Below are 16,763 nucleotides of genomic sequence, written 5' to 3'. Positions count from 1 at the left end.
GTTCTATGGGAAGGAAAATTACTTTTTGAGAAATTGTTGTTGCATTTCTTCCCATGATCTTATTGAACTTGATCTCAAATTTTGTAGCCATGTTTTAGCTTTATCTTTTAAAGAAAAAGGGAAAAGCTTTAATCGAACTATATCCATGCTACAATTTTGATCATTATAAGTGTTACAAACTTCCTCAAATTCTCTTAGATGTAAATATGGATTTTTAGAATCTAAGCAATGAAAATTTGGTAAAACTTGAATAATTTGAGGTTTAAAGTTGAAATTAGATGCATCAGGAGAAAAAACTAAACAAGATGGGGCACTAGTTCTAATAGGGTTCATATGGTGCCTAAGTGTTCTTATTTGATCATGTTTAGAGATGTAAATGAACCAAACGGTTCGCGAGCTATTCGAAGCTCGGCTCGATAAAAAGCTCGTTTGAATTTGTTTGTTAATCAAATCAATCCAAGCTCAAGCTCAATTTTGAGCTCGAAAATTTAATCAAACCAAACTCAAGCTTAAGGGTATTCGGCTTGTGAGCTCGCAAACATGTTTAAAAAGAGGCTCGCGAGCTCGAGCTCGAGCTCGAACTCGGCTCGTTTAGGTGGCTTGTAAGCTTGAATTTGACTCATTTGTTAAGTTGATAAATAAAAATATTAGTATTAATGTCAATTGAAGGAATTGAACACAAGACATGTTTGAAAAAATGATGAATTCACATCATTTAGTCACAATTACACTTTTAATCTTATTTGCATATCATTATACTAAAATGTTATTTAAAATGCAATAAATAAAATAAATTAACAGAAATACACCAACATATTCTTTTTCTCTAAAAATTTACATAACCAAGTCATATACAAGTTGAGTAACTTTACAAATTATTATACCATAATATTATATTAAATTGACTTTGTTTGGATCATTTACTATTAGTCTATGAAGGTTAATTAAAAATTTTACATGTTAAATTGATATGTCATTTGACATTAATCAATAATTTAGGTTAATTAAGTCGAATTTATTTCATAATGATGTGCTGTCGTCGATCTACTATATTTAAATCTCTACTTCCAAAATATAAAGAGTATAATGGTGAGTACGGTTGAATCCATAGGAAACAAGATATTATTTTAAAGCTTCATATTGACAACTTCAAATGTGATAAAATCATTTTTTTAGCTCAAATTTGTTCCACGCTCATAAAATTTCACCGTACAACAAAATAACACAAAATTGTATCAATGAGCATGTATCCTGTAGGAATCCCAATTTACTTTTTAAGATCTTATTTGAATTTCACCAAATTAGAATTGTGTATTTTATAGTATCTTAAAAATACCCTTATATAACATAATATATAGCTATTAATATTTGACTTCTATTAAGATCTTATTTGAATTTCACCCAATTTTAGCTTCTATTAATATTTGACTTTTAATAACATGTTACTCACTATTTATAATTATACTCATATAAAAAATGATTTACATCATTACATGTAACATATATTTTTTAAAATTTGAGAAACACATTATTATTTTTATTTTTAAGTTTTTATATTATCTATATATTTTATATCACCTTTATTATCTTATTATTTAATTACATTATTTATATAAAAATTTATGAATTGAGTGGCTGACACGTTGCTACACTCAAACCTAATCAAAACACTTCTACTTCAGACCTAATCTCTTACGCCGCCTCCTCTGCTCGGCCTCTCCATTGAAGAACGAAAAAATCTTCTCTACGCCGCGCTCTCAAACTCAGTAAATTTTTCACAATTTTTAACATACACCTCTTGGTTATAAAAGCAGGTCAAAACCTGTTCATACATTTTTGTATGCATTTTTTTAACATACACCTCTTGGTTATGATTCCGTCAACGGGAAAACTTGTCATCAGGTATCCTGATTCATTCCACAAAATCCCATTATTATGATATGCACATTCGGTTACGTTTGTTAATTTACGTGTTTGTTGATTTGAAGTGAAGTGATCAGAGTTGGCTTTTCATTTCTTGTAACCCATGGTTATCAAACTTTTAAGAGTAGCGGTGGAAGAAGCGATGATTTTGATCTATAAGGCAAAGAAACTTTTAAAATGCCCAAAGAGAAATAAAAGAAATAGGATGCTCAAGTCACTGTTTTTATACAGTGAATCACTCGAAAACTATTGCTCTTTAGTGTTGCCACTTGAATTACTTGTGTGAATTATGAAGTAATATTGAAGTGTTGATTTGTTCCTTCATCCTTCTGGACTGGATGCCAGGATTTCATCCCTACATAGCATAAGTCAGCATGACATGTTAAAACATGTGGAATTATGTATTCTCTATCACAGACTAACTTCTTGTGCATATTAAAAGTGAAAATATGTTACATTCTTGCTTTCATTGCTTCAACTTAAAGCCTGCACAACAGAGTCTCCATTTTATACTTGCAAACACTTTGAAAATTTTGATAAAGTATTGTTTTTGTACTAATGATGCAGTTACGGGTGTTCATCTAATCCAAACATGTCAACTCCAAACACATTATCTGCTAAAGAATCGAGCACAACTCCAGTTATGGGAGGAGTTCAACTAAGTACAAATGACGAAAATGAAGCTTCTCAAAGCAAGAATGCTGTTGAACTTGATAATATTGAAGATGATGATACTAATCCATATGGTCCGAAGAAAAGGAAACGCAAATCTAAAGTATGGATAGATTTTAAAGTAATTACTCTTGCAGATGGGTTGACGAAGGCTGAATGTATTCATTGTAAACATCGGTTGGCATATAATAAAAATTCGGGTGTTACATCACATTTGATTAGGCATAGCAAAGATTTTCAAAGTGAGAGTAAAAAAGAAAGCTCTAATTGTACAAGTAGTATTGTTAGTGGAAAAACAAAAGGTAAAGTAAGGGCACAATTTGCCAACTACATTAAGAATGTTGATAGTGTAGAGCAAGTGAAGTCTGAGCTTGAAGTATACTTTGAGGAAGGAGTTGTTTTTTGTGAAGATGATCAAGAATTTGATGCATTGTCATGGTGGAAGATGAACAACTTAAAGTTTAGGATTTTGTCAAAGATGGCGTGTGATGTACTATCAATTCCAATAACTTCTGTGGCTTCTGAATCAGCTTTCAGTGCAGGTGGTAGAGTTATCGATCCATATCGCGCCAATTTGGGAGTAGAGACAGCTCAAATTTTGCTTTGTGCAGAAGATTGGTTACGTGCTCGTTACGAAATCAAGAGAAAAGCAAAAGTAAGTAAATTGATATCTAATTTAATTATGTATTTATTAATTATGTGTTATATATCTAATTTATTGTGTTTAATCAAATTTGGTTATTTATGTCTAACATATTGAATTTTTGTGTTTGTATGTAAAAGGGAAATTTGGAGCTTAAAGAGATTCATTTGACTTAAAATACTTGGAATCAACTATCAAGAGCTCTTATAAAGTTTTTTGCCGTTAAATTGGTAAAGTTTATTTCTTTTTTAAATTTAAATATATTGCTTTCTTCTTGATTAAATTGATAACTCATTTTTATTAAAAATTGTTATTATGGACTTTGCAGGGTAGTTGACTAGTTGTTATTGGAGATGATTTTGTAATTCTTGATTTTAATGGATTCTCTAACGTCCTCTCTACTTTCTCATCAGACTTAGTTGAAATATTAAAAGGGTGAAATTATTTCATTGTTATTTATATGGTGATATTAGTGTATAATGAATATTCTATATGTATGGTTTTGGAATGTTCAATAATATACTGATTTATGTTTTTTTAGCTCTTATTTGTGTCGTTTTGGTTATTTATGAATAAATTTATATTTTTATGTCTGATTTAAAATTAGTTTATAGATATATTTAATTTTTAACAAGCTCGAATCAAACTCAAACTCAAACTCGAGCTCAATTATATGCTTTACGAGCTCGAAAACGAGCCCAGCTCAAACCAGGCTTGTTAAACATGATAAACAAGCTATTAATGAATCAAGCTCGAGCCAGCTTGATTAACATGATAAATGAGCTTTTAACGAGCCGAGCTCGAGCTTTTCTCGAGCTCAGTAATTTCAATACAAACCAAGCTCGAGCCTGATAATAGAAGCTCGAATCGAGCTCGAGCTACAATCTTAAACGAACCAAGCTGAAGCCTGCTACTGTTTGGTTTGATTTGGATCGTTTACAACCCTAATTATCATCCATGTTTAAATTATTTTCAGATACTCGAATAAGTCTACTACTTTTTTTTCGACTCCAAATACTCATACAAAAAAAAAACAACACAATACTTATAACTAAAACATAATTAACAAATATAAACTTAATTTATACCTCCCCGGCAACGGCGCGAAAAACTTGATACTACTTAAATTATAATTCACCCAAGTGTAGGTTGTCTGCAAGTAATATATTTCGTAAGTACGAGATCGATCCACAGAGAGGTTATAAGTTTAAATTTATTAATTTATAGATTACCAAATGCAAGAATGAAGTTTACAAATTATAAATTTTGTCAAGGCTCGAGGATTTATTCTTGGTTTATGCAATATTGTTTAACTAAAAGTAAAACAAAGAAAACCAACATAAATAATTGTTCCAAGAAATTAAATATTTAAACACACACCTAATATAATATAGTTCCCACTATAAAAAAAACCAATTCACCGATATTTTATATATGGCACCTATGATTATATATATAAGTATATAAATATATAACTGCATAAAATAAATATTAAATTAAATCATTATATTTCATTTAGAACAATCGGCAGAGCCACGCTATTGCCTAAATGAAATATATGATTTAATAAGTTAGATGCGGAAAGTAAAAGTTAGTTGCGATAAAGTAAATGTTAGATGCGAAACGTAAATGTTAGATGCGCGGAAAGTAAAAGTTAATTGCGATAAAGTAAATGTTAGATGCGGAAAGTAAAAGTTAGTTGCGATAAAGTAAATGTTAGATTATTAGATATTAGTATTAANTACAAAATATAAACAATCTTACTTCACCGAGAATTCATCCTCTTCACCTTGACATAATATATTTAGCTTTCCATGAACTTACTTTTGATCAACACTAAAAACATCACTCATAATTTGGAAAATAAAAAATATATTTGAACTTAGAACTTTTACACACACTCACACGATATTTTACAATGAGATAGAATGATTCTCAAGCTAGCACAAGGCCTCTATTTATAGGCCAAATAAGAGAAAAGGTCAAAAATTTTATTAATGCCATGTAGTTGTAATAGTAATCTTTGTCTCCTCCAACTTCAATTCCATGTCCCTTCTTTCAATGCTTTGTTCTACGACTTTAATCACCGAATTTGACTCAGCTCAAAGCAGCAAACATGTGGGAAATTGTCTGTAGATGAATTTGGCCACTTGTTTCACATCATTTGTTTAAATATTGAAATAGTTACGATTTTTTTACTATATGCTGGTCATGGTGAAAGTAAATTTGTCCTCCTTTTAAAATTTTCACAATTTGATCATCTTAACCAACTTTTTAGACAATCATGTCTTCTGCAAAGTTGTAGATAATTTCTCAAGGATTCCAAAAAATGTTTGAATCACCTCCATTTGAATTTTCTAACTTGAGTTATCATTATTTTACCAACACGTAGAAAACCTGAAAATAAAACATATTTAGTAAGACATTTAAATATAAACACACAATACTAAAATAACATAATTTTATAATTTTAATGAAACTTAAAGTTTAAAATATAGGTTTTAACATATAATAAATTATTAATTTTAAGTTTCATCATGTATAACGGAATTCGAAAATCAATCAGAGTAATGATCCAAAAGTTAGTGTTTCAGCTGAACTCCTCGGGTAGTTATAGGCTTCGCTTCCATTGGTAACATTGAATGCATTAATTAGTACTTATCCGTTGATTCGTCCTTTCGGAATGTGTCAATATTTTTCTGACAATAGTACACTGTGGTAGTCTGCTATACGGCGCTCCTTCTGTTAGTCGCCGCAGTCTGCTGCGTACGATTTGTTGGTTGGTAGTTGCTCTTTAACTGATAACATGTCAAACTGATTATCAGTTGACTATATAGCCGATAAGTTGAACTGACTGTGTAATGCCCATGGGCTGTTCCCGATCCAACTAGCGGGAGTCGGTTATCCCATGGCAGCATTACTCAATGACTCCTCCAGCCCAGGCACTGGAGTTTGTACCTCCCCAGACTCGAACCTAAGATCTCTTGGACATATAGATACTTAGCACAAGTCTGGTACCAATTGAGCTACCGGACTTGTGCTAAGTATCTATATGTTCAAAAGATCTTAGGTTCGAGTCTGGGGAGGTACAAATTCCAGTGTCTGGGCTGGAGGAGTCATTGATTAATGCTACCATGGGATAACCGACTCCCGCCAGTTGGATCGGGAACAGCCCATGGGCATTACAATAAAAGGCGCCAATTGGTACCAGACTTGTGCTAAGTATCTATATGTCCAGGAGAGCTTAGGTTCGAGTCTGGGGAGGTACAAACTCCAGTGCCAGGGCTGGAGAAGTCATTGAGTAATGCTGCCATGAGATAACCGACTCCCGCTAGTTGGATCGGGAACAGCCCATGGGCTTTACAAAATACATATACATGACATGCAGTAGTGAAAAGTACTGTACTTAAAATAAACTTCATGATCTTAAAAACGTGAACAAAAACGTGACATAAACATAAACGTGTCAAAACATGCATCAACATATAACCATATACGTATTCATTTTCTTTATTTGAATTTCGTTCATTAGCTGTGACTTTCGTATCATCGTATTAGCTGATGGATCCATCTACTTATAACTATGGTACCCGGCGGCGGGGACATCACCGACAGTATTACCCATCCACTGAGCCTTGGTCTTACATATCATCGTATTATCGTATCATCGTATTTAGTATCAGCGAACTCCCTTCCTTCAAAACATATCATCATATTCATCACTTATAAAAATCATGCATATACGTAACTTTTTCGTGAAATCAAGTATGCAACGTAATTTTCATATTTCCATAAAAGGTCATGTTCACGATAGCACTTGCATTAAAAATGTGTGGTTTTGTGATCAGGGCGCCGCCAGGATTGCTAACTCGACCCAGGTGCAAAATGACATTTTTTTCCCATAGAAACCCTAATTGACCATTTTACTCCTAGACCTCAAAATTTCGACCCGAAGCCTACCAAACTCCTGAAAACACGTCGAAAAATACTATTAATCATTTCCTAGACGTATACTCAAGCACGTTTGATAACTTATATGATTCGTTTTAAAACTTGGACCGGTGTCTCTGTTTTAACCCGAATCGACCCGAACCTTAACCAAACTTTTCCAAATTTAAACCATGACTCATTCACACCCTACTAGCCCCTAAACAACAAAATCCCAACCATTTATAATCCCCTAAACTTGGCTGCACCTTGCTGGAAATTTTTGGAAACAAGTTGCTCGAACCCTAGTTGCATCCATTCTACAAATTCTCGTCCCTAGGCTAAAACAGCTTGGACCAGCCATAAACCAACTCTTCCTAGCCCACCTCTGGACTCTCTTGGACTGACCTAGCCCTAGACATCATCCCCATGCACGCTTCCAAATGCAAACACTCGTAAACCTTTGCACCGACCCCTAACCGAGACACCCTCGCACATAGTTCTCTCGTCCGGCTCTATGACAAAGACCAGTGGTGTTCGAGCCATCCTAGGCCACGACTCAGACCCACCAGTTGATCCAAGGCTTGGAACAGCCTTTGCACCACCGGCTTGCTCAAATCCTTCGATTTAGCCATACCCGTATCAATCACCAAGGGAACTAGCGCTCGGCCTTCACCAACACTTGACTACCTAGCGACTCTAGCCCCTTGACACCATGACTTCCAAAGTTTTCAGTCTTTAAACACGCAGCCTTGGCATCCCCTTACATAAAAGCCATGAAAAACAGTGAGTTGCAAGCAAGAACATGCATATTTCATCATAAACGATGCATAAACTATACAACAAAAATTTTGAACGTTTTTAATGCAAACACACATTTATCAGTGTATATTAGCTTGAATGATGAGAAAAATAAGGATTTATGGCGTGTCTTTGCGTTTAAACGCTCGAAACCTTGGATATCTATGTGAAAGACGAGCACCAGAGAGACGGGGAAGGAGTTTTCTTGAAAACTTGAGAGAAAACTTGAAGTGGTTGCTGGTGTAACTCGAAGAAGGCTGCTGGAGAAAGTGGGAGGGGCAGCAGAATGTGGGCACTAGGTTTATAAGTATTTTATTTTGTATTGTTTAGGGTATAAATTGTGTGCTAATGGGCCTCTAATTTGAAATTAAAGTGATAAAAAGATTTTTGGACCAATTAAGCAAAATAATAATCTCATTAGGCCCAATAACACTGTCGAAAATATTTGGTTTAGGTACGTTTTTGAAAATATTTCTCGAACCCTCAAAAAGTCCCCAAACTCGCCAAAATTTGCGTACAAGTTAAAAATATGACCCGGCGAGTAAAATATCCAACCAAGGCCTATTTTCAAAAATCACACTTAGTTACATCATATATTAAATAATTGAAAATAATTATTTAATAAAAATATTTTTCCTAAATATCCCCGGTCTCCGTTCCTCATTCGAGCGCGAAATACAACTTAAAACCTTAATGCACGAAACGTTAAATAAACATGCACTAACCCACATATCATGCAATAAACATGCATTAAATACATGAATATAATTAAACACATATTTTAAATAAAAACCCTAGATTGCATGCAGTCAAGTTACGTAACTCGAATTTCCTTGACCTTACACGAATAGTTCGAGCAGCACTCTTCGCAGGCATGGCTGTTTAAGGCAGCACTCTTCGCAGGCAGTGCTGAGCACAGCTCTGCCCACCCCCAAATTTTTTTATTTAAAATTTCTCTGGGCAGACGCCATTGACAAGAACTATAAAGGATGTCCGTGGGCAGCAGATATAAAATATTGTTTTTGTTTTTTTTTTTTAGGACTTCAATTTTCTGGAATTTCAAACGCGGTTAGAAATAAATTATTCAACACAATTTAAACAATTAAAATCATACGATTGAGAAACAGCTAGCTCTAATACCATTGTTGGAATATCGTTTTCTCGCACCCAAGGCGTAACAGAAGTTTGAAAAAAAATTGTTTTGACGTTCAAAATGTTCCTTGGATGTCACATGATTTAAAACATTCATATGGTGTTTAGATCCGTTTACCTTCACGTATTTGACGCTAGACACCAAATTAGTCCCAGATTTTTGGAGTTGGTCTTTTTTATAAACCCCTACGATCGGATCTTCCACCTTCTTCGAACGTCAAATAATGTTCACGATAAAAAATTTGATTCATCGTATTGATCGCACTAGATATCTAAACGAAATTTACGTCGAGATTGATGAAATTCCGACGGCGATTTGGCGGTGGAAGTGGTCGAAATTTTTCTTTAAATTTTAGTGTGTTAGTCGAAATTTTGCAAGGAGGAGAGAAGGAAAAAAATTTTGGTGGACAAAATTTTTGTGCAAAAATTATCTTATTTCATGTAACTCTTAGTGAAATATTTATTAGTTTTGATTCCTGATTAAATCAATAATCCTTTTTGGACTAAGACATTATTATTCCATTATTTAAAATCACTTATGAATATATTTTTTTTACTTTTGAAATATCTATATATTTATGTCTTAAATTAAATAATTTTATTTAATCACTCAATTCATTAATTAATATATTCTAGACTCTTCTAAGATATTTCATAAGAATTTTGTACTTAATAATCATCACTAATAATATTATTATTTAATAAGTAGATTCTAAATTTACTAAATAAATCATTGTAACTCATTATAACTCCGATCGACGATCAGACTGTGCCGATGTGTCGTGGGTACAATTATTGTACGAAATTTTCCGCTGATCCTTTTTTGCAGCTACCAGTTTTGTGAAATCCTTAATTAAAACAGGCAGTTCCACTCTTCTAACGTAATTAGTTGTTAAGATAATTTTTCACATCTTCCATCATATGGAATAAACTTATAAACTTCTTTTAAGCAATTTGTATGATCCGTTGCGTTTATGCTCCTAAATCTCGACCCTTGCCCAAATCAATGAGGACCAGCACCGGACCAACTCTTCCTAGCCCACCTCTAGACTCTCCAAGACCGACCTAGCCCTAGCCCTCAGCCCCATGCACACTGTTAAGCGCAACCACTCGAGAGCCAACCAAAACAAGCCCAAATGAGACACCCCTCAACATAACTCTCTCGACCGGCTCTAAGACCAAGACCAGGAGGGTTCGAACCATCCTAGGCCACAGCTCAGACCCACCAAGGTCTGGTCCAAGGCTTTGAACAGCCCTTGCACCGCCAGCGCACTCAATTCTTCCGACCTAGCCACAACCAAGCCCTCGGGAACATGCGATCGGCCTTCACAAACCATGACTACCACGCGACTCCAGCCTCTTGACACCATCACTCCCAACGTGTACCGCCCTTAGACCCTCAGCCGTGGCAGCCCCTTACACAATAGCTATGAAAACTGTGAGTTACAAGCAAGAACATTCATATGTCATGACAAACGATGCATAAACGATACAACAAAAAGAATTTAAATGCTCCTCATGTAAACACACACGTATCAGCATATATTAGCGTAATGATGAGAAAAAGAAGGATTTAAGGCGTGCCTTTGCGAATTAACGCTTGAAACCTTCGATATCTTCGCGTAGGACGAGCACCGGAGAGACGAGGAAGGAACTTTCTTGAAAACCTTGAGAGAAAATCAAGTGGCTGCTGAAGTTTGGATGAAAATTTGCTGCTGATGTGAGGGAGGGGGCGACCAAACCTAGGGCTGAGCATTCGATCGATTCGGTTACCGACCGAACCGAATTAGCCATAACCGAATCGAATCAAAATATTTAGCCATAACCGAACCGAACGAATTAATTTTCATAACCGATGAAAATCGAACCAAACAAATTAATTTTCATAACCGATGAAAATCGAACCGAATTAACATTTTTATGATTTAACTTTAATTATATATAGATTAAAAACATAAAAATTAAAAATTAAAATATGTATAAAAATTGATAGGGTTGATTTTAAAATTAAGGGTTGATTAGAATTAGAGTAAGGGTTGATTTTAAAATTTAAAATAATATATATATATAAATTGATGATTAGAATTAGAGTAAGGGTTGATTTTAAAATTTAAAATAAAATATATATAAAAATTGATTAAAATTTTTTTATTAAATAATAGTATTTATTATATCGGTTAATTCGGTTAACCAATTTCAAAATGTTGAAAATCGTAACCGAACCGAATTAACCGATATAACCGAATTTTTTTAATTGAAAAACCGAATTTCTGAAATAACCGAACCGAATTTCCGAATTGGCTCGGTTCGATCGGTTAATTCGATTTAACCGAAATCTTGCTCACCCCTAGCCGAACCTATCGGGAGTAGGGTTAGTGTTTTGAGTGTAGGTTTAAATAATATAGTTAGTGTATAATTAGCCCTAATTAAAATAATTAAGTTTAAAAAGATTTTAGGCCCATTATGCAATAAAACAAACCCTTCAAGCCCAATAACACTCCCGAAAAATATTTCGTTTAGCTTCGTTTTTGAAAATATTGTCTGAACCCTCAAAAAGTCCTCCAACTCGCTGAAATTTACGTACCGATTAAAAATATGACCCAACGAGTAAAAATACCCCATAAAGGCCCATTTTCAAAAATAACACTTAATTACACCATATATTAAATAATTAAAAATAATTATTTAATATAAATATTTTTCCTAAATATCTCCGGTCTCTGTTTCTCGTTCGAACGCGGAATACAACTTAAAGCCCTAATGCATGAAATTCTAAATAAAACATGAACTAAACCACATATCATGCAATAAATATGTATTAAATACATTAAAATAATTGAACACATATTTTAGTAAAAACCCTAGATTGCATGCAGTCAGGTTACGTAGTTCGAATTTTCTTAACCTTACAATTGTGTTGTAAGGTTATTCGAAACGCGATCGAGGAACAGATACCAGAGACCATAAAGGGAAAATATTTTTATTAAATGATTATTTTTAATTATTTAATATATGGTATATTTTAAATGAGAATTTAGAAAATAAGACTTTTTTATATGTTTTTACACGTCAAGTCGTATTTTAAACCGGTAATCTATTTTTGAAGAAAATAATGACTTTTTGGGAACTCGATAAATATTTCCGAAAACTTTCCTAAACAAAATATTTTACCTACACTGCCTAAAATCCTACCCAAGTCTTTTATATCAAACTTGATGTTTTCAAAACCTAAACTCTTGCATACTCATGCCTACAAGCTCCAAAGACTCCTAGTTTTCTCCTCCATCAGCACACGCACACACTACATGTTTTTGAATGTTCCCACGTGAATTTGAAGAATAAAAAAGCAACAAGCTTCCTCCCCGTCTCTCTGCCAACGTCCATCGCGTCAAGGATTGTTTTCGTACGTGAAACACGCAAATGCACGCCTTAATCTTTCTTCACTCATTATTCATACCATATTATGTATGTTAATGCATGTTGCATGAAAAATATGATACACTTTCTTATATATTCTTTTTTATGGCAATACATGATCAAAACTTGGGTTTTCATGCTTTTAAATTCATAGTATTGATGCACAAAGGGGCTGCAAGGTAGGGCTATTAGATAGGACATTTTTCAGCATGTTTAAAAGTCCATAGAGGCTTGGTTAAGGGCTGGACAAGAAAGGTAAAAAGGTTGAACGAAAATTGGGTTGTAGAGGAAACTAGGGTTTCGTTTTTGGTCCTTGAAGGATGCGGCTTCTAGCTGATGTTGACTCACGTCCAGAGGTCCTTAGGGGGTCGAGTCATGGTCCTAGATAGGTTGAGGGAAGGCTGGTGCGAAGGTTAGGGCTAAAGCGTGAGAGGGGGAGTTGCGAAAGCCATGTAGAGCTCGGGTTTGGGGGCTGTGGGTGCTAGACTCTCTAAGGTCGGTCCAGCAGCTTTTTAGTGGCTCGGTCATGGTCCTAGGATGGCTGGTTAGGGGCTGGTCACGTTGGTTAAGGGCTGGAGTCGAGGGACATGTCGTTTGGTCGAGCTAGGGTTTGGTATGATTTAGTGCAGAATTTTCCTGCAACACGTCTCTAAGGGTTCTAAATGGTTTGATTTGGGTTGCATAGGGAAATTGGGAAATTTAGGGTTTAAGGGTCAAAACGGTCATTTTACACCTAAAAAATATTAGACATCGAATGTCAAAATGTTTATTTTGAAATATTATTAAATTTTATGATAGAAAACGATAAATGCTAAAAGATATGTTGTATGTTTGGTTTAAAAGAAATTAATATTATTGCATGTATTTTTATGAAGTTATGGAAATGGGGAAAATTTTTTGAAAGAAGTGATTTAATTGTGATGGTAAGGAAATGGGGATTCGTAAGGAACGAAGCACAGTGGAACCCGTTCATGGGACAGCCCCATAGGAACCCAACGACCAAATTTCCATCGAAAGCATATGATGGGTGAGAGTGTCGCTGATGTCCCAGTCAATTATAAGCCAAGGCACATAAAAGAAAAGTGGTTGATGTTGCCTTGCCGCCTGGTACCTTTGTTACAGCTGATATTGATCGATCGATCGACCGAATGATGAAAGGATGGTCACAATTAATGAACGGAATTCACTTACTGGAAATGTATATGTATATTTTTATGATGAAAGGAATGAGGTTTAAGGTATGCATATTCATGAAAAGCTATTTTATTAAAAGTATTTTACTGTTGCATGTGAATGTATATCTATTACTTGCTATCATGGTTAAGGTTTGCTGAGTCATTAGATTCACTAGATGTGATCGATGCAGGTGAGCATGATTTTGATGATATTGGAGGACTTGATAGTTGAACTAGCTGGACTGATGGTACACATAACCCGAGGACCTTTGTTAGTTTCCGCATTAGTATGATTTTACAGATTTCATGATTTTTATGGCTTTTATGCTTATTAGTGGTTTTTGAGAAGATTTAAGATGTTTATGCTCTTTTTGAAAATGTTAGTTTCAGGTTTGGTTTGGCGGTTTACGATTTTACGTTTTGCACTATGTTCTTTGGATTTTTAAATGATAGATTGGATGATTATTTTAATGGCAGAATTATGTATGTGTATTTTCGGCCGAAAGGTAAAGGAGAAAAAAAATTCTAGTATACTTTAAAAAAAAACGAGTAATAAACATTGCAGAAAAACGGTACTCAAACATTCTTGACAAAAGAAATCATTATGGAGTTGTAAGTGAAGGCGATAGTTTGACACCACAAACTTGCGAGATAAACTCAACTGCCCCTTGGACAGAAAAATAGACCATATGGATATAAAAAGAATCTTCGCCTGTAGCCATCGCTCGAAACCCCCTAGTCAGCGTGAAAGATCACCAATAGCTCTATCCATATAAGGAGAAGATGACCAAGTGAACCATCACCTTTCATTTCAACTACATTTGAGACATCATTTATTGTTGGAAACATGAAAGTTTAGTCTTTAGTCTTGCTTTGAGGACCCCTTCCATCGATGATTTCCAGCTAAGCAGAGCTGGAACCAAATTCCCATCTCTAATTTGTTTCATGAGCCGCCAAGAAATTATTCATCTTCGTAGACTTTCGAGAGTTCAGACCCAATGAGAGGAAACAATTCAGTTGTTTGTTTACTATTTTTTGAAAACAAAAATGACAACTTTCGTTTAGTAAAAAAAATCGATTTAATAAAAAGTTAAAAAATATCGAAGTTGAATTAGAAAATCAATTTATTCGGTTTAATAGATATTCTATAAAAATTATCCAAATCAAACCGAATAAACTGACTTGTATGATTATTTTTGAAAAAAGAGAAATCAGAATTTTTAATTAATTAAACCTAATTTTCGAATTTATTCTGTACTGTCGGTCATTTCGATTTACTCGAAATTTTTTCCATCCCTAATTTTGATGATATTATTATTTATTATTGTTGTTTCATTTTATTAATCTTTTTAAAAAAATTTAACATTATTACTATTAAATATAGGATAAACTATATTAAATTTAGTTATATTTGACAAGTATCATCTACTTTGACATATCTATCTATACTAAAAGAGGGAATAAGTGGGAATTGGCCAGTTTAGGCCCGGTAGCAAGTAACACCCCTAACCACGTGTCGCTTCCGCTACACCACAGTCCAGGGTCAATTTCACGTGGGAGATGCTCTTCTCTCCACCACACCCGTAGCTTCCGGTTACACCCCTGCTTCTTCGACTCCTCGTATCCATCGTATTCCTTCGCTTTGCTTGCCTTGGTTCTCGTTTTCCCCCGATTGCAGCGAACAGCTCCCAGCAGAAAAATGCTTGCTTGGTGTGTTGTCTGCGTCCTTCTTCTTCCAGCTTCTCGGCGTCACCTCTGCTGCGTTGCTTTCCCCCTTGTACAGACTGGTAAGATTCTACTGCGTTCGCTTTCTTCCCCTTCTCCCCGCGAGCTTATCTTGAACTCTTGGGTTTGTTCTTCCTCTTCTCTTGTTTTGTTTGTCTGTTTTTTTGAGTTGCTTCGTCTTTGGTTGGTTCGCTTCCTTGTTCTGTTTTTTGTTTGTTCGCGTTGTTCGCTTCGGCATTGTTCCTCTCCCCTTTGCCTTGCCTTGGTTTTTGTCTTCCTTTCACTGCAGCGAGCAAGGTCCAGGAAAAAAGGTTTGTTCGGTTCGTCGGCGGCGGTCTTCTTCTTCTTTCAACTTCTCGCTCTTATCTTTGCTGCCTGCCTCTCTCCTCTCTCCCCATTGGTAAGCTTCTATTGATTTTACTTTGTCGCCCTTATTTTTTATTTTGCCCCTGATTCTTGTGTTTCTTCTTCTTTTGTTCTTCCTCTACGTGTATGCCTTTCACAGCTGCTTCGTTTTGGGTTGTTAGCTTCCTTGTTATGTTTCACCTCTGTTGTCTTGCTGTTTTTTACTTTCTTCCGCCTGCTCTTGCCGCCTTCTTGTCTGGAATTTCTGAAACATTGACTTGATTACTAAAGAACTATTTGGACTAGGAAAAATGCAAAAAAGAGACCATGTAGCATCGTACGGTGGTAAAAAGTAAGAATAACTTCACTTAATATTAAATCACATATATTGTATCCTCAAAAAAAAAAAATCACATATACTGATATTTAGTGATTGGTTATTTTTCATAGACAACGGCAGCTTGAAACGATCTCGGAAGTTTCAGCCTGAAGATAGGCTCTTTTCGTTATCTTCAGTCACTTCACCGGTTGTATGCCTTTTACTTCTCTCGTCTCTTTTTCCTATTGTATGCCAAATATTATTTCTTGTGGCTAGATCAAGCGTAAGTGTGGGCTTGATTGTTATTGGAAACTTGCGTTTCATTTTTCTTGCATATGCAGGCTTTGAGGATACTTGAAATGAAAACAGTAGGCTTGAAATTTTCAGTTTATGGTTTTTCTTCTTGTGTATGGATAGGTTTTACTAGATATTCAGACTTCAAAACTTCATGATGTTAATATCTGTCACACGTGGATACTTTAATCGATGATTTACACGGATTTAGTGTTCACCAGGCCTTGAAGCAAGCCATCATCAAATTTGAGATTGGCTACCACCAGTCTTTTTGATTCCTTATTTTATTTCCTAATCTGGATGTGTTAAATCGATTTTGGATGTGGTTATTGAATCTTATCTTTTCTGTTCTCGACTGCTTCATTTATGT

General features: G+C 34.8%; 1 long non-coding RNA gene across 1 annotated transcript; it reads left to right on the top strand.

Moving 5' to 3' along the window:
- Nucleotides 1-1,632: 1,632 nt before the first annotated feature.
- Nucleotides 1,633-3,778, top strand: LOC140983268 (uncharacterized). The gene is made up of 5 exons (XR_012176397.1): nt 1,633-1,766; nt 2,491-2,795; nt 2,843-3,250; nt 3,379-3,468; nt 3,567-3,778. It is a non-coding gene; the product is annotated as an uncharacterized lncRNA (long non-coding RNA).
- Nucleotides 3,779-16,763: the final 12,985 nt, after the last annotated feature.

Source organism: Primulina huaijiensis, chromosome 8, assembly GCF_012295235.1.
Source record: "Primulina huaijiensis isolate GDHJ02 chromosome 8, ASM1229523v2, whole genome shotgun sequence".
Lineage (NCBI taxonomy): Eukaryota > Viridiplantae > Streptophyta > Magnoliopsida > Lamiales > Gesneriaceae > Primulina > Primulina huaijiensis.
This window is presented reverse-complemented; position numbering and strand designations above follow the sequence as displayed.